General features: G+C 53.8%; 1 protein-coding gene across 1 annotated transcript in view; it reads left to right on the top strand.

Moving 5' to 3' along the window:
- The first annotated feature begins 5,932 nt into the window (after positions 1-5,932).
- CERS4 (ceramide synthase 4) overlaps positions 5,933-24,509 on the top strand; it is a 32,009-nt gene continuing 13,432 nt past the window's right edge. The window contains exon 1 of the mRNA XM_079917597.1: positions 5,933-6,088. The gene's annotated coding sequence lies outside the window, so the exon portion shown is untranslated. The remainder of the gene's footprint in view (positions 6,089-24,509) is intronic.

Below are 24,509 nucleotides of genomic sequence, written 5' to 3'. Positions count from 1 at the left end.
ACACCCATGTTCATAGCAGCATACTTTACAACAGCCAAAAGGTGGAAGCAACCCCAGTGTCCATCAACAGATGAGTGGATAAACAAAATGCGGTCCATCCGTGCAATGGAACAGCCCGGATGAACCTTGAGAACATGATGCTCAGTGAAGTAAGCCAGACACCAAAGGACAAATACTGTCTGATTCCACTTCTAGGAGGTCCCTAGAGGAGTCAGATCCATGGAGACAGAAAGTAGATGGTGGGGGCCAGAGGCTGGGGGAGGGGGATGGGGAGAGTGTTTAATGGGGACAGAGTTTCAGTTTGGGAAGATGAAAAGTTCTGGAGACGGATGGTGGGGATGCTGTACAACAAAGTAAATGCGCTTAATGCCACTGAACTGGACACTCGACGTGGTTAAAATCGTACATTTTATGTTACGTCTATTTTAACATCCATTTGAAAATATCAAGATGCAAAAGAATGAATAAGGTGCAAGTTATTCTTTCAAAATAGAGAAAGAAAAGAAAAGAAGATGTTCATTTCTACACAGAGACTCTTTCAGGAAGCTGAACCTATGAATTGAGCTGCTGGGGGCCTGGGAGACAAACATGGTGGGAGAAATTTGACTGTTATAGGAAAGCCTTGGGCAGCTTTTTTTTTTTTTTTTTGCGGTACGCGGGCCTCTCACTGCTGCGGCCTCTTCCGTTGCGGAGCACAGGCTCCGGACGCGCAGGCTCAGCGGCCATGGCTCGCGGACTCAGCCGCTCCGCGGCATGTGGGATCTTCCCGGACCGGGTCACGAACCCGTGTCCCCTACATCGGCAGGCGGACTCTCAACCACTGCACCACCAGGGAAGCCCCTTGGGCAGCTTTTGAATGGTAGATATTTACTGTTCCAAAGCGGAAACGTTCTAATCAGAGATTGTCATCTCCTATTTGAAAAACGCTTTTAAAATAGTACTCCTGGGAATCCCCTGGAGGTCCAGTGGTTAGGGCTCCAGGCTGTCACTGCCCAGGGCCCGAGTTCGATCCCTGCTCGGGACCCCGCAAGCCGAGCGGCGCAGCCAAAAAATAAATGAAATAAAATAAAATAGGACTCCCGAGTTCCTCCTAATCAAATCTAAGAGAGGGGATGGTGTCTTCGATCGGTGGGTATCGGCATGAGGGCTCCCATCCTGGCTACGTCACCGCGGGCAAATCATCTCCCCTCCCAGAAGGATGATCAACCACCATGTTTTCCTCGGGGCCATCCTGGTTTGAGTCCAGGCACCAGGTGGTTGGTCCCAGTACCTCAGGGCTCAGAGGTTTTTATCTGCTGAATCGCACAGACCTTGCGGGCGTGCAGGTGAGGATGAGGGGAAATGGCAGGCTTCTCAGATGCTCTCAGGGTGTCGGAGCACCGGGCAGGAGTCAGGAACCAGGGCTTCCTGTGAGCCGGAAGGTAAGCGTGAGTGGTGAGTGCTGCACACACAAGAGGTACAGGGGTCCTTTCCCTTGTCTCACCGACGGCGGGCCAGGCCAGCCCTGACCTCCCCAGGGACAGAGATGAAGGGGGAAGGAGAGAACCAGCCCTGGGGGAATGGGTGAGTGGAGAGTCTGAGGGAAGGAAGATGAGGGTCCTCTGTGCCCCCACCCACCCAGCAAAGGGAAAGAAAGCTGACAGAGAATAAGAGATCTGAAGGAACTGGCTTCCAAGACAACTCCTCCCCGTGGCTGTGTGGCCTAGGGCAGCTTCCTGCACCCCTCTGGGCTCGAGTCCTCATCTGTGAAATGGGAATTTTCACTGCACTTGCTTCACAGACATGGCTGCATAGGTTCATTTCTGTAAACCTCTCAGCACAGCGCCTGGCATCAACCTGACCGTGGAACTCAAACCCGGTTATAGCCTCTGGGGCTCCGGGAGCTGAGAGAGGGCTAGACTGGTGGCAGAGGGAAGCTGGGTGCTCTGAGCACCTACTCTGGGCAGGTGAGGACACAGGCATGGAGTCAGGAGGGCACTGGGGTGGGGGTAGAGGGGAAGCAGTGGGATTAGAGAGGAGCTGGACGCTGTTCTGGGGGGGAAGAGGGTGAGATCCAGCACCTGCTGGGCAGGGGAAGCTAAGGCTGCGGTCTGTCCCTGCTCAGATGCATGTACACAGGCACCCACAGAAACCTAGACAGACAATGGACACACAGACACCCCCAAAGACGGACTGACACACAGATGGACACACACACACCTAGAGACACACCCAGACAAATACACAGAGACACACAGAGACAGACATACACATACACTCCCAGATACACAAGAAAACACAGAGAAACACACAGAGATTTAGATGGACATAGAGACACACAGACACATCCAGACAGGCACACCCAGCAAGCGCTCTTTCTAAGCCTTTTCTCGGGCAAACTCCACTTCTTGCCTTGCCTCCCTCCATCCTCTCTGCCTTTAATGAACATTTATGAAGCACCACTGTAGGCCGGGCCGTGTTCTAGGTGGCACAGGGTGGGTTTGATTAAGAACCAAAAGGCCACATGGACACACAGGAAGAGTATTTCAGCAGAGGGAACAGCCAGTGCAAAGGCCTCTCCTGTCCCCCATCCTCCCCCATCCCATCCCGTCCCCCAGCCCTGACTCAAGCCATTTGGAATGGGAGGAAATACGGAGAGAGTGGTCCCCGTAGGATCCCCCTACCCCAGTTGGCCTGGTTATCTTCCATTCCATAGAAGAGGATGCCACGGGGCTCAGAGAGGCTGTGTCATATACCCGAGGTCACACAGCACAAATGTGGGCTCAGAGCTGCCTGAATTGAGGGCCTCTGTCCAGCCACGGGCCTGAGACAGCAGACACCTGCCCAGTGTGAGGGGCTGGAGTGAGAGTCACTAAAGGTGGACACTCCAGGGCACGGAGAGGCAGTGACAGACAGAGAGACATCTGGGACTTCAGTCCCTACCCCACCAGAACAGGGGAGCAGCGGCCCCTGAGACCACTAGAGGGGGCAAAGGGTCCCAAGGAGTGGGTGATGGGGACACATAGCAGGGGTTGTGGGTCTGACCTGGATGGGTCCTCAGGATGCTGATTTGGAAACTGCGTCAAGATAGGAGGGGGTCTGACAGTGCAAGCAGGTCTCTGGATGGGAGGTTGGGGCTCTGTCTGAGTCTCCTATTGCTACAGTAACAAATCATCACAACATGGTGGCTTAAAACAGTACACATTTTACCTGATAGTTCTGGAGGTCAGAACAAAAATGGGTCTCACTGGGCTAAAATCAAGGTGTCAGCAGGGCTGGATTCCTTCTGGAAGCTCTTGGTGAGAATCTGTTTCCTGGACTTTTCCGGTTTCTAGAGGCTGCCTGCATCCATTGGCTCGTGGTCCCATCAGCCATGTTCAAAATCAACAGTATAGCATCTTCCAATCTGTCTTTCTCTGACTCTCCTCCCTCTCTCTTATAAAGACCCTTGTGATGACATTGGATCATTCCCCCCCCCCATCTCCAGATCCTTTAACTTAATCACGCATGCAAAATGCCTTTTGCCTTGTAAGGTCACATATTCACAGGTTCCAGGGGTTAGGATGTGTGGGCATCATTATTCCACCTAGCACAGGGCCCATCGTCCAAGGTCCAGGGTCCAGCCTCCAGTCCTGACCATGATGGCCCCAGGGTCTGGAAAAGGCCAACATGCTTGGGACCAGCCATCTGACTAGGGGGTGCAGAAGGGACAAAGAAGCCCTCAGCTTATTACCTGGATCAGGGCTTATCAGCCTCCCCAGTCCTACTCTCCTGTCCCACACTCAAGCACAGAGGGTATGAAGGTGTGGAGGGGAGGAGGACGCAAGGGGCTCCCCCCGCCTCCCTAGGGTCCCCCTTCCCACCACCCAGACACCCTACATTGGACTCACCAGCTTAGAAATGGCTCCATCTCCCCACTCCCCACAACCAGGCCCTGGCTCCTCTGATTCCCACAAACCCTGGCGATTTTACCACTTAATCCCTCCAGAGTTCCTCCCTTCACTCCTGTCTGCAACTCCCAGACCACAACCCAGCCACTCCTGCTGCCGTCTCATTTTAAATCTGATTGTGCCTCTCCCCAGAGAACCCTGGAGGGCCTTTAGTGACTGGTCCTGCCCTACTGTCCTCTCATGACTCACCGTTGGACCCTAACTCAGCTAAATCCCCCACCCACTCATCTCTCAGGTTACAGATGTCATCTCCTCCTGGAAGCCTGCCCTGAACACTCCATGCACACAGATGGAGTGGGCTGGGGGGTGGGGCCAGAAGGGCATGGAGTAGCCCAGAAGCAGCCCATCTGCAGAAGGTTCGGCCTGCATCTCTTCCTGCCAGGCTGAGCCCTTCCTCCAGCCTCCCCACCTTTGCCCATGCAGTACCTCCCACCTGAAATCTCTCCCTGACCCCGGCCCACCCAAATCCTCTATTGAGGGCCTCCCCTCCACATCTCCAGGAATCTCCTGCTTCTCCTCTGGGGTCTGGACCACCCCATTCCACCATGTCTCTGGTGTCACTATTAATCCAGATGGCTGCCACGTTCTGAGCAACCCCAGGTGCAAGGCGCCGTATACCACAGTCCTAGTCGCAACGCTGAGAAAAGAGGCTTTATCATCTGCCTTTTCCCTATGTGCAAAGGAGCTCTTGGAGGGCCGGGAAGAAAATAAAAGGGTGAATGTGGACAGAGGGGTTCTGAGGGCCAGGCTGACAGCTGAGCGAGAAGGACGCACACATTTGAAAAGAGAAGGAATAGCCCAGCAGAGGGAACAGCAAGTGCAAACACTGGGAAACTGGATCAAGACGGACAGCTTCATCCACACTTGCAGCAGAGGTCTCTGCTGCCCTCCCCCTTTCTATGTGTGGAAATCAAATCTCAAAGATGTGAAGCAACTTGCCTAGCCAAAAACAGCCCGGGCTTCCCCCACCTTGCCCTGGGTCTGCTTCAGGGAGAGACATTGTCCAAAGGTGAAGCCACGTGCCCAGACGACGTGGGGTTGGCCAGCGGCTCTGGAACCCCCTTCCCTTCAACTGGCGACAGCTGGACCACGAGTCCCTTAGGTGCTGCTCAGATGCTCACAGACCACCTCTGCCTGATGGGGGATTGTCCTGCGTTCATGGCTCGCCCAGACTCCCCGCCCCTGTGCGCTGGAATCACCTTCTGTTCCCCCCGACCAGAGGGAGCCTGGGGCTTTGCCACCCCCCACTCCGGCCTATCTCCCAGCCTTATCTTCCCAGCTCTGCAGCCTGACCCCTGCCCCCCCACCGAACCGCACCCTTTGCCCAGCTGCCCTCCACGCCTCCCAACTCCCAGGGTGGTTCCTTGGGTTCCCAACTCTGAGGTTGGACCCATGAACCACGAATTGGACCAGCTTGACCTGAAAGCTGGGACAGGTCCCCAGACTTGGGGCACCGGGGGTGGCCTCTGAGGCCTGGGGCGGAGTCCGGGCCTCCGCCACAACGACCAGCGGTGCGCTCGGGCGGATCAGGGCGTCCGTGGTGTGTTGGCAGATGCGCGGTTGGATCAGAGCCGCGCCAGAAGAGGGGACCCGGGAGGGGGCTGGGGAGGACCTGCAGCGAACGGAAGAGAAACCGGGGCTGACTGAGCGCTCAGCGTATGGTGGTAGGTTCAAAGGCAAGAGATAAAGCACAGGAAAGAAACTTGCGGCTGGATTCCTCCAGAGAGCTCAGCGGATGGTGCCAGGTTCAAAGGCAAGAGATAAAGCACAGGCAAGAAACCTGCGGCTGGATTCCCCCAAGGCGCGCCTCGGTTGCGGGGGTGGGGGCGGGCGGGGCTGGAGGCGGGGCCCTGTAGCGCAGGCAGGGGGTCCAGGAAGCGGCCTAGTCGCACGGAAGGGGCCGAGCTCCGTTAGGACCCCGCGCCCCGCTGGGCTCAACCGGTCCCCGCCCCGGCCCCGCCCTCCAGGCCCCGCCCCCGATCCCGCCCCGCGCTCCCCTAAAGCCTGCTTCCCCGCCCCCGGCCGAGGCGGTGCCCGGAGCAGAGTCCGGCTGCGTCGTGTGGGCGGTACGCGTCTCCTTCTCCTCTGCATCTGCGCCAGGCGCGCTCTCTCCCGCCCCGCCGCCGGCCCCTGGTGCTCCCGGCAGCCTGAGCCCCCAGGTAAGCGAACCCCCTGCGCCCCGAACGCGGACCGGAACGCCACTCTCGCGGAGAGCTCCGGCCCCGCCTCCAAGGCCATGGCGCCCGCGGCGGCCCCCAGACGCATGCAGTCCCCCATCAACTCGCCCGGGACGGCCTCTCGGGGCTTCCCATCTGGTCCCAGGCCCGGGCCGCCTCCCCGATAGAGCCCAGCTCCCCCGAGGGCCCGGGCGCCGCGAGCGCCCGAGGACGGGGCTGCGTAACGGGCGGGCCGGAGTGGGACGAGCCTAGCACGGTGACGCGGGGGAATCCGGATGTGTGAACGCGAGGACCGCGACGGGGGGTGTCGGTCCGTCACCAGAGAATCCATACCTAAGGGGTGCCACCGACGTGCCAGGTCTGGGGATGCAGCCGGGGCCGTGGCCTCGGAGCCCGCAGCGCGGCCGCGTAGACGGCTGGGACCCGCGGAAACAGACACAGATCATTCCAGCCGTGCTAAGTGCGGGGAAGACAACACATCTGGGAGATGGGTTAGGGTCAGGGAGGCATTCTCGGAGAAGGTGTCATCCGGGCCTGAGGGGACCAGCCAGCGAGGGGTTTTTAGGCCCAGAAAACAGCAAAAGGTTCTGAGGCAGGGCCCAGACTGGTGTGCTTGCTGAGCGGAAAAGAGGCCAGCGTGGCTGAAGTGCAGTTTGCTGGGGATCCGAGGTGAGAGGAGGTTGGCCCCCGGGGCCACGAAGATAAGAGGCGGATGTGGATTCCGTTCTCAAGTCTGTGGTGACCACGTAGGCTTAGAACAAAGTGAGTGACCGGATCCACTTGTGTCTTAAGAAGACCCAGCAGCTGCTGTGGCCAAAAGAGACCGGAGGAAACCCTGGAGGAGGCTGCTGGTTTGGACCGGACAGGAAGGGGGGGATGGAAAGTGGGTGAATTTGGGTTCTTTTTGTCAGGAGAACACTGCCTGTATTCCCTGCCTGCTCAGAAGTGGGGCAGGAAGGAAAGTGCATGGAAGAGATTTCTGGCACCGGCAGCTGGGAGTGTGGAAGGATAGGAAAACTGAGGGAGAAACACATCTGAGGGTGTGAAGCTGTTGTGACTGAGTCCGATTTCCAAAACCTGTGAGATACCACCTGAGGGGGAAGGTGCCTGAGGACCTGACTCTGAACCCAGGCCAAGTCCAACGTGACTGAGTGCAAGGGGGCAACCTGGATCTGTTGTATGGGGCCACCTGAAATAGAAATTCTGGAGGGTAGGGTTGTCTTTGAAGCCCCCCGACCCCACCCCAAGTCCCTAGCCTCAACTCAGCCCCCTTCCAGAAGGAGCTGCTGTGAATAAACTTGACAGTGGTGGGAGTGCCCAGAGCCTCACTCAGCACAGCTGGGTCCCTGTAGGCCCAGCCAGGCTGCAGGGAGGAGGCAGTTGGGACCTTCCTTGCCTGCCCTCCCAGCTCACCTACTCCCAGCTGGGAGCCTTGGTCATTGAATTGGCCTTGGGGCCCCAGAGAAAGTTTTCTGGACTTCAGTTTTCCCATCTATAAAATGGGTCAATAGTACCTGTATCTGGGAGTGTTGTTCTGATCAATGGAAGTCTCGGCTATGAAATAGGAAAGGGCTTGGGCAATCCCAGGGCCAGCCTTATGCCTCGGGGGATGGAGGAGGGCTGCAGCACTGGTAGGAGTTCTGGGCCCGGTGAGCCTCCATTTCCTGCTCTGAGAAATGGGAGGAAGGCATAAGGGCGTCCACCTCCAGAACCCACAGTCTGCAGACTGAGTGAGTTAGGCGTGTAAAGTGTTCAGTTGGCCGAGCGCCTGGTGTGACGTGGTCACTGGGCACAGGAGCCGCTGGGATGAGTGTAGCTGGCCGTGGGGAGCTGGCTAGGGCTCACTCCTCCCACCACCCCTGGGATGCCCACAGCAAAGCAGGCACCAGGCGGCACGCTCCTCTCTTATCTGGGTACCACAGGGTTTCCCCTTTCCGGCTGTCTGGAAGCTGCCTCTGACCTTGTCCTGCCGGTTTGAATGTAGTGCTCTCAGGCTAGTGACTTCACCTCCTGGTTCAATTTCTTTACCTATAACATGGGAATAATAGCAGTCATCACCTGAGAGGTGTCCGGCTGGTAATAAGCACCTGTGAAAGCAGAGGGGATGCCCGGGTGGAAGCAAGGGGAGCCCCGAGAAGTGACCTGATTCAGCCTCTGGAAGGGTGGGGGAAGCCTTCTTGTAGGAGGTGACCATCTGCCAGGTTACTAAGGATTTTTAAGAGTTCATGGGCAGAGAGACCAGTGAACAAAGATGTGGAGGGGAAGCACCACAGCATGCATGGGAGGAGCTGCAGGCAGGAGCCAGGAACTCGGCATGGGAGTGACTGCACTGGTCCAGACCCTGACGAGGCTGGACCAGGTGGAGGTGTGGATGAGAGAAGTGGGTGCATCCTGGATAGACTTGAAGTTGAGGATGGGGTGGGGATGGAATAGCCACTGATGGCTAAGCAGGTTCAGGCGCAAGTCAGCAGTCTATTTCCCAGCATCTGGAAATTGTGATGCCGCTAGACACCCAGGTGGAGACCAGGTTGCGGGGGGCGGGGGGGCTAGAGCTTGGGAGACATCCCCGCCCTGGTGGGATGGATTGGAGAGAGGGTGGAAGGAAAGAAACCAGGAGTGGGTGGCAAACCAGAAGCCAAGGGAGCAAGGGCTTCAAAGTGGAAGATGAGATCAGTCTCTGAATCCCCTGCTTGAATAATTTCTCCCCATGGCAGGGGTCTTACTCCCTTATTTGGTTGCCGTTCCTTCCCCAATGCCCAAGCCATTCAGACTGGGCTTCTTTTTGCTATCCGTGAATCGGCCCCTCAGACCCAGCCTGGCTCTGACCAGATTGACACAGAGGAGGCCTTTCTCCTCCGTCAATCTGGCCTTTGTACCTTTGTTAATATGATCCTGTCGCACCAGTTCTCCACACTGAACCAGCAGGATCTCACCTCTCTCCCCGCTTCCTCCTAGGCTCCCCAAACCATATTTTGCTTCAGGGCCCCATGACTGTATCCAAGGAGGGGTCAGGCCCCTGCCAGCGACCCCCTGAGGATCCCCCCCACTACCCTGTGCTTGGCCCCAGCTCCCTCCCACCCTGTCATTGATTCATTCGGCACGTACTTCTGAAGCACCTGTGCTGGGAGGCACTGGGAACTAGCAGTGAACAAAATGAAGCTTCCCTGCCGCCCCCCCCACCCACACCTCATGGATGGAGCTGACGTTCTGGGAGGGGGGCAGCCGGGAGAGGGAAGAAACCTGAAGGATGAGAAGGAGCCAGCCAGGTGGACATCTGGAGGAAGAGCATTTCAGGCAGAGGGACTATCATGTGCAAAGGTCCTGAGGCACGACCTGGCCTGGTATGTTGGAGGTATAGCCGAGAGGCCACTGTGGCTGGAGCAGAGTGAGCCATGGGGAGAGTGAGGAGAGGGGCAGATGAAGAGACTGAGGGTCCTCAGGGCCCCTCAATCCAACAATTGCAGACCCTGGTTGGGCCCTTGCTTGAGGGGTGCAAGGTTGTTGGGTCCCACTGCTGTGCGGTTTGCAGGGGTGTTGCTTTGGTGTGTTGTCCCCTGTGTGGAGTGGTCAGTGCACCCTGAAGGCGGAGGAGGCTGGCAGGAGGAAGGAAGAGGAGGCCAGCCCTTTCCTGGTGGGCAAAGCTTCTCCCCTTCCTCCTGCACGTGGCGGGGGGCTCAGCTGACCTGGGAGAATCCCTGGAGGGGCTGGAGGGAATGGAAGGAAGTAGCCAGGGAGAGGGTGCTGATGGAGACAGAGAAGGGGGCCAGGGAGGCGGAGGAGGTGCAGAGCCCAGAGCTGGGTGTTGGGGCAGGATGTTCTCAGGGAGGTGACCGGAGATGGTAGGCAGGGGCCTGGCTGGGCCTTGAAGATGAGCAGCAGAAACCAGAGCAGGTGTGTTTTGAGGATGGCCCCCTCCACCAGCCTGCTGTCACTCCCCTTCCAGGTGTAGGAGAAAAGACTCAGCATCCCTCCTCATCCCACCCCCCACCCCCATGGACAAGGACCTGGTCACCTGGGCCTGCTCACCCTTCCCACCCACCCCCCCTCATCCAGGTATGCACCAAACCCCTCCAGTTTCAAAGGCTTTACAGAGGGAATTCGGACACTTGGGTGCCGGCACATAGGTCAGTGGTTCTGTGGAGCCCAGACGCTGTGGCCTGGACCGTTCCCCGACCCCCTCCAAATTGGGGATGGGTGCACCTAAGGGCACCTCCCTTTGGCCCTGGCTCAGCATTTTTTTTTTTTTTAGGCTGCACTGCCCACGGCATGCGGGATCTTAGTTCCCCAACCAGGGATCGAACCCGTGCCCGCTGCTTTGGGAGCGCCGAGTCTTAACCACTGGACTTGCCAGGGAAGTCCTCTTGGCTCAGCTTTGACCGTGATCCTGGCAGGAGTGATGGGGCCACAGCTGGATCAAGGCTAACCTATCGGGAGATGGCAGGGGACAAGGGCAGTGACAGGAGGGGAGAGCAAGCAAGACGAGCTCTGGAAACGTCAGCCTCTGGGTGTCATTTCTCCATCTGAGCCGTTGGCTAGGGCAGGTCTAAATATAAGGTTGTCACCTCCCTGCCCTCACCTCTCTTCACTCCCCGCTCTGTTCCAGCCCCAGGGGCCTCGTCTTCTATGCCTTGAATCAACCAGGCTTGGTCCTGCCTCAGGGCCTTTGCACAGGCTGTTCCCGCTTCTTAGAATGCTCTGTCCGCACGGCCTCCTCCCTCATCTCTCTTTTTTTTTTAAATAAATAAATTTATTTATTTATTTTTGGTTGCTTGGGTCTTTGTTGCTGCGCGCAGGCTTTCTCTAGTTGCGGCGAGCGGGGGCTACTCTTTGTTGCCGTGCGTGGGCTTCTTCTTGCGGTGGCTTCTCTTGTTGTGGAGCACGGGCTCTAAGCGCACGGGCTTCAGTAGCTGTGGCACACGGGCTCAGTAGTTGTGGCTCGCGGGCTTAGTTGCTCCGTGGCATGTGGGATCTTCCCGGACCAGGGCTCGAACCCATGTCCACTGCATGGGCAGGCAGATTCTTAACCACTGCACCACCAAGCAAGTCCCTGGGCCACAGATTTTAAGGCAGTTCTTGGAGGAGGTATCAGGCTGTCTCTCAGGTGTCTGCTTCCTCTAACGTTGTTCTTCTCACTGGCAAAGTAGTGACTCTGAATTCTGAAATGGTCGCCTTTTTTATACAACCAAATTCACGTGACTCTATAGACATGTTGCAGTTTATGGAATAGGATGCATTTATTTGACCTCAGAGCCTGTATGAAGAGCCCAGGGAGCAAACCTGAGTTGTGGGTCCTGGCTTCGGTGAAGTTGACTCTGAGGGTTAAGGATTTTCAGGATCTTTTCCAGGGGTACAGCATGAAAGTCTCGGTGCTTGAGTTGAAAGAATTAGGCAGATGCTTGCGGTGACTTCTGCTAGCCAAATAGGCTGCAGGTGCTTGCCTGTTTCAACCTGTTTCAACCTATGACAGCATTCAGCCAGGACTCTGAGATGAACCAACTGAAATTTTGGAATTCGCTGAAAAGTCATGACTTCGGACCTTGGGAAGTCTAAAAAGGACACGAGACGGCTTCCTTGGTGGCACAGTGGTGGCCAGTGCAGGGGACATGGGTTCGAGCCCTGGTCCGGGAAGATCCCACATGCCGCGGAGCAACTAAGCCCGTGCGCCACAACTACTGAGCCTGCGCTCTAGAGCCCATGAGCACAACTACAGAGCCTGCGAGCCACAACTACTGAAGCCCACGCACCTAGAGCCCATGCTCCACAACAAGAGAAGCCACCGCAACGAGAAGCCCGCGCACCGCAACAAAGAGCAGCCCCCGCTCGCTGCAGCTAGAGAAAGACCGCGAGCAGCAACGAAGACCCAATGCAGCCAAAAGCAAATAAATAAAATAAATAAATGTATAAAAAAAATAAAAAGGACATGAGGCATTTGCATACAAGGCTTGCTCATACATTACCTAGAGATTGGTCACGGAATATTTAGAAACCATCACTGCAGCCATGGCTTTCATTCAGAGTAGTTCTTTACAGAGAAACAGAGGCTAGCTCTCTCTCTCTGATTACTGAAATATTCTCTGATCACTCCCCTTTGTAAATGTTACCAGCATTTGTTTGTATTTTGCCTAGACATTCTCCACTGCCTTACCCATGCTGATTTAACTTGGCTGCTCTGAGGAGGTAATTTTTGAGCTCGAGACTTGAGTTGGAGCTGGTGGTGGACACCCACAGGAAGTGGAATTTGTTGATTGCCTCCCCTCCAGATCCCTCTCTCCACTGGGGAGACAGACACATCCCTGGGCAGTTACAATGCAGAATAACCTGGGCCAAACAGAGGGACCACAGGCTCTCTGACCCAGCCTGGCAGTCCTGGAAGACTTCCTGGAAGCAGTGACAGGCAAGCTGCTTACTTGAAAGGTTAGGGGAAGGTGAATAGTGATCCAGGTGGAGGAAACAGCCTAGACAAAAGCTATTGCATTGGCAGTTCCCTGCCGGTCCGGTGGTTGGGACTCCACACTTTCACTCCCGAGGGCCTGGGTTCGATCCCTGGTCGGGGAACTTCGATCCTGCAAGCTGAGCAGCATGGCCAAAAAAAAGAAAAAGAAAAAATTAGGCATCTGGGTACTGCATTACAGCGATGTTTCTGAGATGTGAACAGACCCTGGGAATCAGGCCATGGACACTAGGCTGAGAACCAGGGAGTCTGGTAGCTGCAGGAGGTCAGCAGGGTAGAGGGGGCGTGGGCAGGGCCAGATCACAAAGACCTTGGTGATGAGTGCCAGGCGCAGACGGAGGGGTGCCCCCCATGTGGGCCCCCTCTCCAGGGCTGGGGAGGGACAGGCCTGTAGAGTGAGCCTCTGTGGGGTTGCTGAGAGAGTGATGGATGGGAAAGAGGAAGTGCTTAGTCTCCAGTTACACAAACACCCCTGGTTCTTTTTTTTTTTTTTAACACCCCTGGTTCTTAAAGGGCCCACGGACAGACTCCCCCTGGGAACCTTTCCCTGCGCCACCCCTGATGAGCCATCTCACACGTGCCCTGCTTGGCTCCCCACCCTACCTAGGTGGGCAGGCAGGCACTGGGGTGATGAATCCTTCAGTGAAGGCGCTGCTAGCCTGAGGCCACCCGCCAGGAGCAGATCCTCCCAGGCTGGCTTACTCTGAAGTTCACGGTTAGCCTCTGTCCTCTGGGACCCTGACAGGTCTGCAGGCCCCTGTTCAGCTGTATGTCAAGTCAGGGGGTACTGGGGCTCCCAGCTCTTGAGGCCACGCCCTCTCCCCATCCATCCTCACCACTCTTCCTTCTAAAATGATGCCTTCTCCGAGTCCCCCATGCAGAATTTGCCCAAAAAGATCTTCTGGTCCTGTCCCACCCCTGGGCTGTGTGTCCCCAAATTCCTGCCCAAGCCAGTAGTTCCCAGATCAGGCTGCCCACCCCAACATGCTCTAGCCCCACCCCCTGAAGACACCCCTACCCAGCCGTGCTTCCCAGCCCCCATCACCTCTCAGACGCCAGCCACTGGTGACCTCTTGGGGGCAGAACTTCGCTAATCTGAAATCCCAAGGACAGCCCACGTGCCGGGGTTGTTCACAGGAGAATCACCCCCTTCTGTGGACATCGAGGCCCAAGGCTCCCATTGCTGCCCCTGTGTCTTTAAGGCTCAGGTGACAGGCACTTGTCAACTTTCCCTTGAACAAGGAGGGCTCAGACCTGGGCTGGCAGGCTCACCAGAGTTCAGTACCAGCCAGGACCGAATGTCATCTTCTTTTCCTCGTGTTTGTTTTATGGCCACTGTCTGCACGTGATGCTGAGAAGCTGGCTTTCTCTTTCTCTTTTTTTTTTCCATTATAGTTTATTGCAAGATATTGAATATAGTTTCCTGTGCTATACAGTAGGTCTTTGTTGTTTATCTATATATAGTAGTTTGTATCTGCTAAGTTCAAACTCCTGATTTATACCCCCCCCACCCCTTCCCCCTTTGGTAACTAAATTTGTTTTCTATGCGTGTGTCTGTTTCTGTTTTGTAAATAAGTTTCATCTGTATCATTTTTTTTAGATTCCACACATAAGTGATATCATAAAATATTTGTCTTTGTCTGACTTCACTTAGTGTGATAATCTAAGGGCCATCCACGTTGCTGCAAATGGCAGTGTTTCATTCTTTTTTATGGCTGAGTAATATTCCATTGTATATATGTACGGCATCTTCTTTATCCACTCATCTGTCGATGGACACTTAGGTTGCTTCCATGTCTTGGCTATTGTGAATAGTGCTGCTATGAACATAGGGGTGCATGTATCTTTTTGAATTAGAGTTTTGTCCAGATAAATGCCCAGGAGTGGGATTGCTGGGTCATATGGCAGCTCTATGTTTAGTTTTTTGAGGAACCTCCCTACCTGGCCTCCATAGTGGCTGCACCAATTCACATGCCCACCGACAGCGTAGGAGGGTTCCCTTTTCTCTGCGCCCTCTCCAACGCTGGCTTTCTCTTTCGGGGAAGGAGATGTGGATGGAGGGAGGCAGCCTGGGCAAAACCCGGAGGCAGAGAGACCAGGGCAGAGGTGGCCACAACGATTGAGATGAGAGACGGGGCCTCCTCGGCGGGAATCGAGCAGAGAAGGGGGGACTCGCTTGATTGTTATGGGGGAGATGGATGCAATTGTGGGACCTGGTGAGTAGCTGAGTGTCCAGGGTGATGGGGGGTGGTGAGGAGGGATTGGGATGACTCCCAGATTCCTGTCCCCGAAGACTGGGTGCATGGTGGGATCTTAGCCAAGAAGCGTGCTCAGGGTGGAGGATAACTTCAGTGTGATACATCTGGGCGAAGCGTAGCCAGGCGGTGTTGGGTTAGCCGGTTTGGCATCGGGGGAGAAACCTGGCAGCTGCAGGAATCTGGAAAACCAGAGCACAGGCACACCGATTGTGGCTTCCGGGTGGGTGAGATTTCCCAGGGAGAAAAGCTGGTATGAGAGGGTACAGGACTGGCATCATTTAGGGCCAAAGGAGAAGAAAAACATCTTGCATTAGGTTAGGCAGGCTGCCACGGTTGTTAGGAGAGCCAGACAGGGGGGCAGACATACTACTAGGAGGTCAGGAATCCACGGACAGAGAGTTGACCGCTGGGATTGGCCTGGGCCAGGGGGCGGTCACCGGCGACCCAGGCAAAGTCCAAAGTAGCGAAGCAGAGATGGGGAGAATCACAGGCATAAAGGCAGCAGGTCCCGTTTTCCAAGAATGCGTAGGCTGCCGCTGCTGGGCTGAGGTTCCGTGAGCCCGTGTTCATCTAGAACGCTGGCTGGTATTGAGCTAAGTTCACGTGCAGCCTGGCCGTTTACCAACCGTGTGACCCTGGGATGATAAGTCAGTCCATCCGTGCCATGGGGACAGTAACCGCATCTCCCCTGGAGCGCAGGGAGGTGGGCGCTTGGGGCAGTTGGCGCGGGGCCTTCCTGGAGCTAGCGTCTTTGGCAACACCTGGGGTGGTACCAACACCGGTGCGTGGAGCAGTCGCTGCTATGGGTGTGAACAAGGCCTGCTGTCCCAGGAAGCAGTTTGGCTTTTGCTCCTACTTCATTCTACCTGAGACCGCCTCCATGAATGCTGTCATCTGGGGGCAGCAGAGGGGCCCAGCAGCCAACTGGTGGAAGTAGGGCAGGTGTTAGACCAGTTTGGGCAGAGGTGGGATGCCGTCAGAGTGCAACCTGGAGCCCACAGTTCCCTCCACCCTGGAAGGTGGGTAGCAGCAGCATCTTGGGGGCTGACCTTGACTGGGAATTAGTTTCATAAATGGTGAACCGGGAATGGGGGGCTGCTTGCCAGCCGGAAGTGCCCCCTCTGAGCCCCTTTTTCTTCTCTCTTCTGTTTGGTATTTTCTTTTATCTCTCTCCAAACTAGTTAGCTGTCTTCTACAATCTCCAATCAACTATCAACCCCACAGTGGGAAACAATTTTTTTTCCTTTTTCTCTGGATAAATAATGCTTCCTTCTTTGTTTGCCCTTGCCCCATGTATATTGCATTTTATTTATATAGTTCTTAAGGTATAGTTGATGTACAATATTGTATATTTAAGGTGTACAACATAGTGATTCACAACTTTTAAAGGTTATACTCCATTTATTCTTATTATAAAATACTGGCTATGTTCCCTGTGTTGTACAATATATCCTTGTAGCTTATTTATTTTATATATAGTAGTTTGTACCTATTAATCCCCTACCCCTGTCTTGCCCCTCCCCCCTTCCCTCTCCCCACTGGTATCTGTGAGTCTGTTTCTTTTGTGTTATATTCACTAGCTTATTTTGTTTTTTAGGTTTTACATATAAGTGATATCATAGAGCATTTGTCTTTGTGTGACTTACTTCACTAAGCACAATACCCTCCAAGTCCATCCATGTTGTTGCAAATGGCAAAATTTCATTCTTTTTCATGGCTGAGTCCACGGTGAATTTTTTACTTCAAATATTGTATTTTTCAGTTTTAGAATCCCCATTGGGTGCATTTTTATAATTTCTGCTTTTTTTTTTTTTTTTTTTTTTGCGGTACGCGGGTCCCTCACTGTTGTGGCCTCTCCCGTTGCGGAGCACAGGCTCCGGACGCGCAGGCTCAGCGGCCATGGCTCACGGGCCCAGCCGCTCCGTGGCATGTGGGATCTTCCCGGACCGGGGCATGAACCCGTGTCCCCTGCATCGGCAGGCGGACTCTCAACCACTGCACCACCAGGGAAGCCCCCTTGAGTATATTTATAATAGCTGCTTCAAAGTCCTTATCTGCTCATTCCAACATCTGGGTCACCTCAAGGTCAGTCCCCATTAATCTCCTTCTTTCTTGAGTATGGGTCATGTGTTCCTGTTTCTTCACATGTCAAGTCATTTTGGATTGGATTGTATGCTGGACATTGTGAAAGATAAATTGTAGACACTCTGGATTCTGTTGTGCTCCTCTGAGGAACATTGATTCTTTTTTTTTCATAGGCAATTAAACTGTCTGGACTCAAGTTCCAAAGTCTGTTTTCCTGTGGTGAGAGGCAGGTGTTACCTTACTTTTAGCTTTAGCCGGGCTGGTGGGAGTCTGCCTTGCACATGGTTTAAGGGTTAGCAAGAGACTTGCACAGCATTTTTGGATAGAATTTGGACTCTTTTTTTTTTTTCTTTTTTTGGCTTTTTCCTTTCCTGCATGTTCTACTCCATTGTTGAACTGTTGTGGTCTCTTTGGGCTCTGTCTTCTCATTTTTCAATCTAGTTTCTATTTCCGGTAAATAACAGTGAAAAATGGGAAACTCGTCCCGTGCTGTTCCCTTATGCCAGGTATAGACTCCCCTCCAACTTCTACCTATCTTTGGTCACTCTCTAGAGCAGTACTGCCCAGTAGAATTTTCTGCAATGATGGAAATGTTCCATATCGACACCAATAGCACCCAATATGGTAGCCACAAGCCACACGTGACTATTGAGTGTAGAAATGTTGCTGATACAACTGAAGAACAGAATTTTAAATCGTATTTAATTTTAATTAATTGAACTTTAAATGGCCACATGTGGCTAATGGATACCATATGACAGCACCAGAGCTTTCAGGTAGTTTTTTAGTATGTAGTCCGGAGTTTATCATTGTTATCTCTGAGAGGGCGGTTCTGATGCAGCTAACTCCGCTATTACCAAAGACAGAACTCTTCTGGTGGTTTTCCATTTACATGAGTTACATATGAGGCCATTAGTGTCTGTCTGCATTTTGCTTTCATTTTTTTCCACTCAGTGATCCTCCCAAGTCCGTGAACATAGAGCTTTTCCTCCTCCCCTCGTCCCAACTTGATATTTTCTTAATTGAAAAAAATTTTTAATTGTGGTAAAACACATATAACAAAAAGTTTATCATCTGGACCATTTTTAAGTGCACAGTTCAGTATTGTTAAGTATATTCACATTGTGGTGTAACCAATCTCCACGACTTTTTCATATTCCCCAAACAGAAACTCTCTCCCCATTAAACACTTAACTCCTCACCCCCTCCCCCAGCCTCTGGCACCCATCATTCTACTTCCTGTCTCTATAAATTTGACTCCTCTAGGGACCTCCTATAAGTGGAATCAGACAGTATCTTTTTGAGACTGGTTTATTTCACTGAGCATCATGTCCTCCAGATTTATCTGTATTGTATCTTCTCCTTTTTTTTTTTTTTGCGGTATGCGGGCCTCTCACTGTCGTGGCCTCTCCCGTTGCGGAGCACAGGCTCCGGACGCGCAGGCTCAGCGGCCATGGCTCACGGGCCCAGCCGCTCCGCAGCATGTGGGATCTTCCCGGACCGGGGCACGAACCCGCGTCCCCTGCATCGACAGGTGGACTCTCAACCACTGCGCCACCAGGGAAGCCCTATCTTCTCCTTCTTTTAAACACTTATGTAATATTTCATAGTATGGAATCCTGAGGTTTCTGCTCCCCAGCATTGGACATCCAGGTTGCTTCCAGCTCTCACTGGAAGGGAGAGAGGGGGGAACTCCAAAGGGACATAAGGAAATATGGGGGAGTGATGGATATATATGTTCATTATCTTGATTGAGGTGATGATTTCCACCAGTAGGTACATATGTCAAATGCATTGAATCACACACTTTAGACATGCATGGTTTCTGCATGTCGTTCAATAAAGTCGTGTTGGTTTTGTTTTTGTTCTTTTTTTTTTTCAACTGTAATAGCCCAAGCTCCCCTTACACTCCCATCTGTACACTTTATCCCTCCCAGTCCTGTGCAGGTAACCTATCAGATCCTGCTGCCTCACCCCCGCTTGCCTCTGGGGCTGGGCCTGCTCATTTCCCTCCTCAAACTTCCAGAGACCTGCTCCCCTCTCCTCCCTCAGTCCTTCTTGAAACCTCCCTGACCGAACCCCCAACACACACGCACACTAGGTGATGCTGGGGACCCCAGAGATCTCTTCCTGGTCTGACCCTCCCTGTCTGGTAGTGGGAGAGACTCAGCTCTCTAAGCTCCCTGGGGCCAGCCAGGGCTGAACAGAAGCTTTGAAGAAAGACCTAGGGTGGGGTGGGGCAGGGCTAGGGAGGGAGCTCTGCTTCCTTAGGGTGGGAGGGGTAGAAAAGGCCTCTTAAGGAGCGAATTGAATCTGACCCAGGTCTTAACTGGCCCAGTGAAGGGGGTGTGGGCACTTCCGGAAAAAGGCACCACCTATGTAAAGGCCTGGACTGCTGGGAGATGCTCTTGGGAACCCTAGCACCTGGGTGTGGGGTAGTGCAGGAGTTATAGGAGGGAGGGAGCAGATTCCAGGAGGTCGGGGACCCCACTGTCAGCCCCCAGGCAGCTGCAAAGCAACCCTCGTGGCCCCACTGTTGGTTGCTTTACTGGGGGGCAGTAGGGGGCTGCATCACCAAGGGGTGGCGGTGTAGGCTGTGGTGAGGAGGGGTGGCCAGTGGGCTGCGGATTCTGGGGGACATGGCCTGGCTCACCCAGACCCCTTAGTCTGCCCGGGACAGGGTTGGGGGGTGGTATAGATGTTAAGAAAGCAAAGTTCAATCCTATGTGAGCTTCTGGGGCCCTGAAAAGGCTCGGGGACAGCTTAGGGGTGGTGGTGGTGTAGGACCTTGTTCCCTGGGAAACCTTGATAGGCAGAGACAGGCCTGTGAGCCCTGAGCTCACTGGTGGGCAGAGCAACTCCCTCCCCATCCTGGAGAGCTTCTAGCTCCGACTCACTCCCTTGTTGGCTGCGTGACCTGCGTCCAGCTGCTCCTTGCTTTGAGCCTCTGGCTTCCCACTTCTGAAACAAGGAGGCAGTGGACCTACACCATGGGGATCAAGCTAACCTTGCCCAATAAAGCAGGTGGTTTCTTTTCCTAGAAAGTTTGACCACCTGAGCCAGAGTCCTCCCATCCACCCACCTGGCCATGTGTCTGTTCTACCTGCTTTTTCATCCACTTAGCAAACATTTAGTTGGTACTTACCATCGTCCTGGGCCCTGAGGATACAGCAGTGACTAAACAACATTCTTGCCTTCCTGAGGCTTATGTCTTGGGATGAGGCAGACAAACAAGTGAATAAGAAAACAGATCAAGTGGGGGGAGGGGGCTGAAGCAACGAAATAGGGTAAGAAGATGGTATAATATGGTGGCTTCTTTGGTAGTGATCTGAGAAGGCTTCCTGAGGAGGTAATTCTGAACTGAGATGTGAATGATGAGACAGAGGTTGTGTGGGAGGACAGCACATGCAAAGGCCCTGAAGCAGGAATGAGCTTGATGAATTGGAATCCCACCAAGCAGCCATTACAGTAAATTGAGCTAGTGTGGGGGAGGTGGGGGTGGGGCGGGGATACTAACAGGGCCAGAGTGTGGAGGGCAGGAGTGTGTCTAAATATGAGGGGCCGAGTGGAGGCAGAGCCCTGGACTTGGGGCCCTCCTTAGGGTCCTTGAAGGTGGTTTCTCCTGGACTGGCTGCATCTCTGGTCATTAGCACCCCGCAGGGACCCTGCTCAGAGAGGCCAGAGTGGAGGAGCCAGGGCCCAGTGCAGGGGCGGCTGTGGTTATCTACAAATAACCCCCACTTAGTCCATCATGTGTTCCCTGCCTGGGCCTCCAGCCGAAGGAGTCAGGTGACCCCGGGCAGCAGGCGAGGCTGCAGGGGCCGGGTGAGTGTGCATGTGTGTGTCTGTTCTTCCCTGGGCAACCCAGACATCTGGCGTATGAATTGATTTCCTTCTTTCACAACCCCGGGCAAGTCCTACACTCCCAGCTAGATTTAAAATAAAACCAACCTTTGTGCACAGCCCTGCTGTGCTGGGCAGTGCTGGGGCCTTTGGGGGTCCAGGGGAGCGACAGGGATCCTGTGCTCATTGCCCCCTCCACGTGTCAGCACAAAGCCCTGCTCTCTCGCGCTCTCTCTCTCTTCCCCAATCTGGGGATATTTTTAGCCACTAAGAAGGATTATCAGAGTCTGGCTCCCAGGTGGCAGGGGCAGGGCTGGGAGTGGGACCAAAGTGCCTTTAAGAAGCAGCGGGGCTGGGAGACCCGGCTGGGGAGAGGGGGCAGGGTGCGGTGAGGAGGACGAAGTCTCAGGCTGGTTAGGCTAGACCGGCCACCCATTTGGCGATTCTCCAAGTGACTCCTCAGCAGCCCTGGGTGAGCCAGCGCGGGCTCATTCATTCGCTACAGCTTTAAGGAAAGGCTGCAGAGGCCGGGGTGGGCGTTGGGGGAGGGGCGGTGGGGTGTGTGTCCGGGAAGAACCACTGGGAACCTGCGCAGACCAGCACCCTCCTTTCCAGACTGCTCCCCATGGCCCCCTCCTCTCTACTGCTCATAGTAACTGTGTTGTACTTAGTGCTCGCTCCACCCCAGGCATTATTCCCAATCCCTTCCGTGTGGAGGCAGGGGGCATTGTTATTCCCATTTTACAGATGAGGGAACTGAAACACTGAGTGGCAAGGTCAATGACAAGGTCAATGATGGGTAAATTGCAGGAATCAAAGCCACTGCAACAGCAGCGTGGAGCATTTACAAACTGCTTAGCTTCCTGAGCCCCCACGACGGTGCAGTAAAGCAGAAGATCTGGCTGTACCCATTTTTCAGATGGGGCAGCTGAGGCCCAAGGAGGCAGAGTGTCACAGGGAATGAGCAGAGGAGCCGGGGTCCAAAAGAGGAAAAACGAAAGTTGAGGAGGAGTGCCTCCCTGACCCTCGTTTCTGCCTGCCCGTCGGGAGGAGGGCATCTGTCAGGGGCAGGAGTGGAAGAGAAGTTTGAACCTTGCTGGTCATGGATGCCTGGTTACAGCCGTACCTGAGCCCCTTCTGTGTGCCAGACACTGCCCATGTGTTCCACATGCAGGCTCACTGGCCTGCGCGACCACAATGCAAGGAAATGGGTGACTTCTCAAGCCTCAGAGTCTCTTCTTTATCAAGAGGGTAAAGGGGGTGGGCAAACAGACAGACACAGGTTACAGAAAGGGTAGGAGGTCCAAGGCCAAGACCTCTGCAGTTAGGTTGTGTCAGTCTGAAGCCCCCTTGGAAGGCTCGCAGGTTTGGAAAGTGCATTTCTGTTTTGCCCTTCTGACTTGAGGATCAGAAAGGACGATGCCTGCTTCAGCTGAGGGGACTGGGGTTTGAGGATGGTCATGCTTCCTTCCTTTTCCACCCTCCCCCCCACCAAAAAGACTGCCTGGCCAGCTTCCAATGTCACAGTGAATGAGGCAGAGCTGGCAGAGGGTGCTTTAACTGGATCTGAAGTAGGGGCAATCGGGAGGTGCCTCCAGGAGGAAGTGGCAACTGAATTGGGTTTTGAAGGATGCATAGGAGTTTGCCAGACAGACATGAGGGCTGAGACCTTGCAAGCTTTCCCCACCATTTTATGTCCTCAGCACCCAGCATGGGACAATAAATATTAGATGGGCATTCTAGGCAGAGGACAGTATTTGTAAAGGCTGGGGTGTGTGAAATCATACAGTGTGTTTGATTGTATCAGTGTGTCAAACAGTGAATAGTGGGCTTTGAGGCTGGGGACATGGGCAGAGGCCTGGGATTACGAGATGCCATCGCTCTTGTGTGTTCTCACTTGTCCCCAAAGCTCATCATGACATGCTAGCACCATGGCTGTGGTGGACCCGATCTTGGGTGGGGGGAAGAACATGGGGCTGGGGGCTTGGACCCCTGGGTTCTGGCTCCAGCTCTAGCTGGCTGGGGGCCTTCCCAGGATGTCCAGCCCACTTATATCTGCACTGGGCATCTGCACTGCCCACTTATATCTCTAGCTGGCTGGGGGTCTTCAGATGGGTGGGAGGGCCCCTCAGGAGAAGGCTATAGATGCCCTGTGGTGGGTGTGGCTCCTGCTAGGAGGCTGTAGAGAGTGAGGCCAGGAATTACGGGCTGGGTGTGTGCAGTTATGCCCCAGTGGGTGCATGGGATCAAGCGAAATTTGCCTGTTAGTGAAGTTGGTTTCTTTTTTTTTTAAACCATTTTTAAAAAATTGAAATATAGTCAATTTACGATGTTGTGTCAGTTTCAGGTGTACAGCACAGTGATTCAGTTATGTGTGTGTTTGTGTGTGCGTGTGTGTGTGTGTATATATATATATATTTTTTCAGATTCTTTTCCATTATAGGTTATTACAAGATACTGAGTATAGTTCCCTGTGCTATACAGTAGGTCCTTGTTGTTTATCATTTTATACATGGTAGTGTGTATATGTTAATCCCAAACTCCTAATTTATCTCTTTTTAGAGCGATCAACCACCTGGGCAGAAGTTCCCCCATCCACCTGTCCAACTGTCTATTCTGTCCGGGCCTCCTGAGCCTTGTGGGTCTAAACTAGCTACTGTCACACGCCTGTCTTTTTTTTTTTTTTTTAACATTTTTTTAAACTATCTATTTGCAGATGATATAATCTTCTTTTTTTTTCTTTATTTTTTTTGGCTGTGTCAGGTCTTAGTTGCGACACACAGGATCTTCGTTGAGGCACGCGGGATCTTTTCATTGCGGCCCAAGGGCTCTTGCGGCGTGTGCGCTTCTCTCTAGTTGTGGCGTGTGGGCTCCAGAGCGCGTGGGCTTTGTAGTTTGCGGCTTGTGGGCTCTCTCGTTGAGGCGCCCAAGCTCAGTAGTTGTGGCACACGGGCTTAGTTGCCCCGTGGCGTGTGGGAATCTTAGTTCCCTGACCAGGGATCAAACCCGCATCCCCTGCATTGGAAGGCGGATTCTTTACCACTGGACCACCAGGGAAGTCCCCACACACCTGTCTTAAAGAAAAATGCACAACAGGAGCGCTGTGAGTTTACGTTTTGTTGGGTCTTTACTGGGGACTATAGCCCTGAAGAAGGCCACTCAGTAGCTCTAGGGAACTGCTCCAAAGAGGTAAGGGAGGAGCCCGGATATATACAGGGGTTTTTGCAACAAAGACCAGGTAGTCAGAACATCAGAAGATTACTGTTAATTAAAAGAAAACCAGATAGCTCAAGTTAAGGAATTCTGGGCTTTTCTCTGTATGGGAAGATGCAAGAATCTGGGCTTACTGAATTCATTTCCTTGATATGCACCTCAGCTGTCTGGGCCAGTAATCTGTGCTTTCTCATCCTGAGTCTCCTCGGGGTGCACTGTCGTGGGTGGGTGTAGCTAGATGGCAGGCATCCTGCTTCCATCCTGAGTTCCCTCAGGACTCACCGTGGGGGGAAGGGGGACAGCAGCTGTAATGTGCCTTTTGGCTGCAACATCCTTTGCTTACTGATACAGCAGGCAATATTTTTTCATTGACACATCCCCCCCACTTGTCTTGTCCAACACCAAACCCACCTCCTGCCCCCAAATCCATTCACCATCCTGGTTCACCCAGTTCCTCAGACTCTTGAGAATGTTTCTTTTTCTGTATTTGACTGGTGATATTGTGATTTATAGTGAGAAGTAGATATTTGGCCTTCCTCGGTTCCTGGCACAG

This window comes from Stenella coeruleoalba (genome assembly GCF_951394435.1).
Source record: "Stenella coeruleoalba genome assembly, chromosome: 3".
Taxonomy (NCBI): domain Eukaryota; kingdom Metazoa; phylum Chordata; class Mammalia; order Artiodactyla; family Delphinidae; genus Stenella; species Stenella coeruleoalba.
The sequence above is the reverse complement of the archived record's forward strand: the minus strand, read 5'-3'. Positions and strand labels throughout refer to the sequence as shown.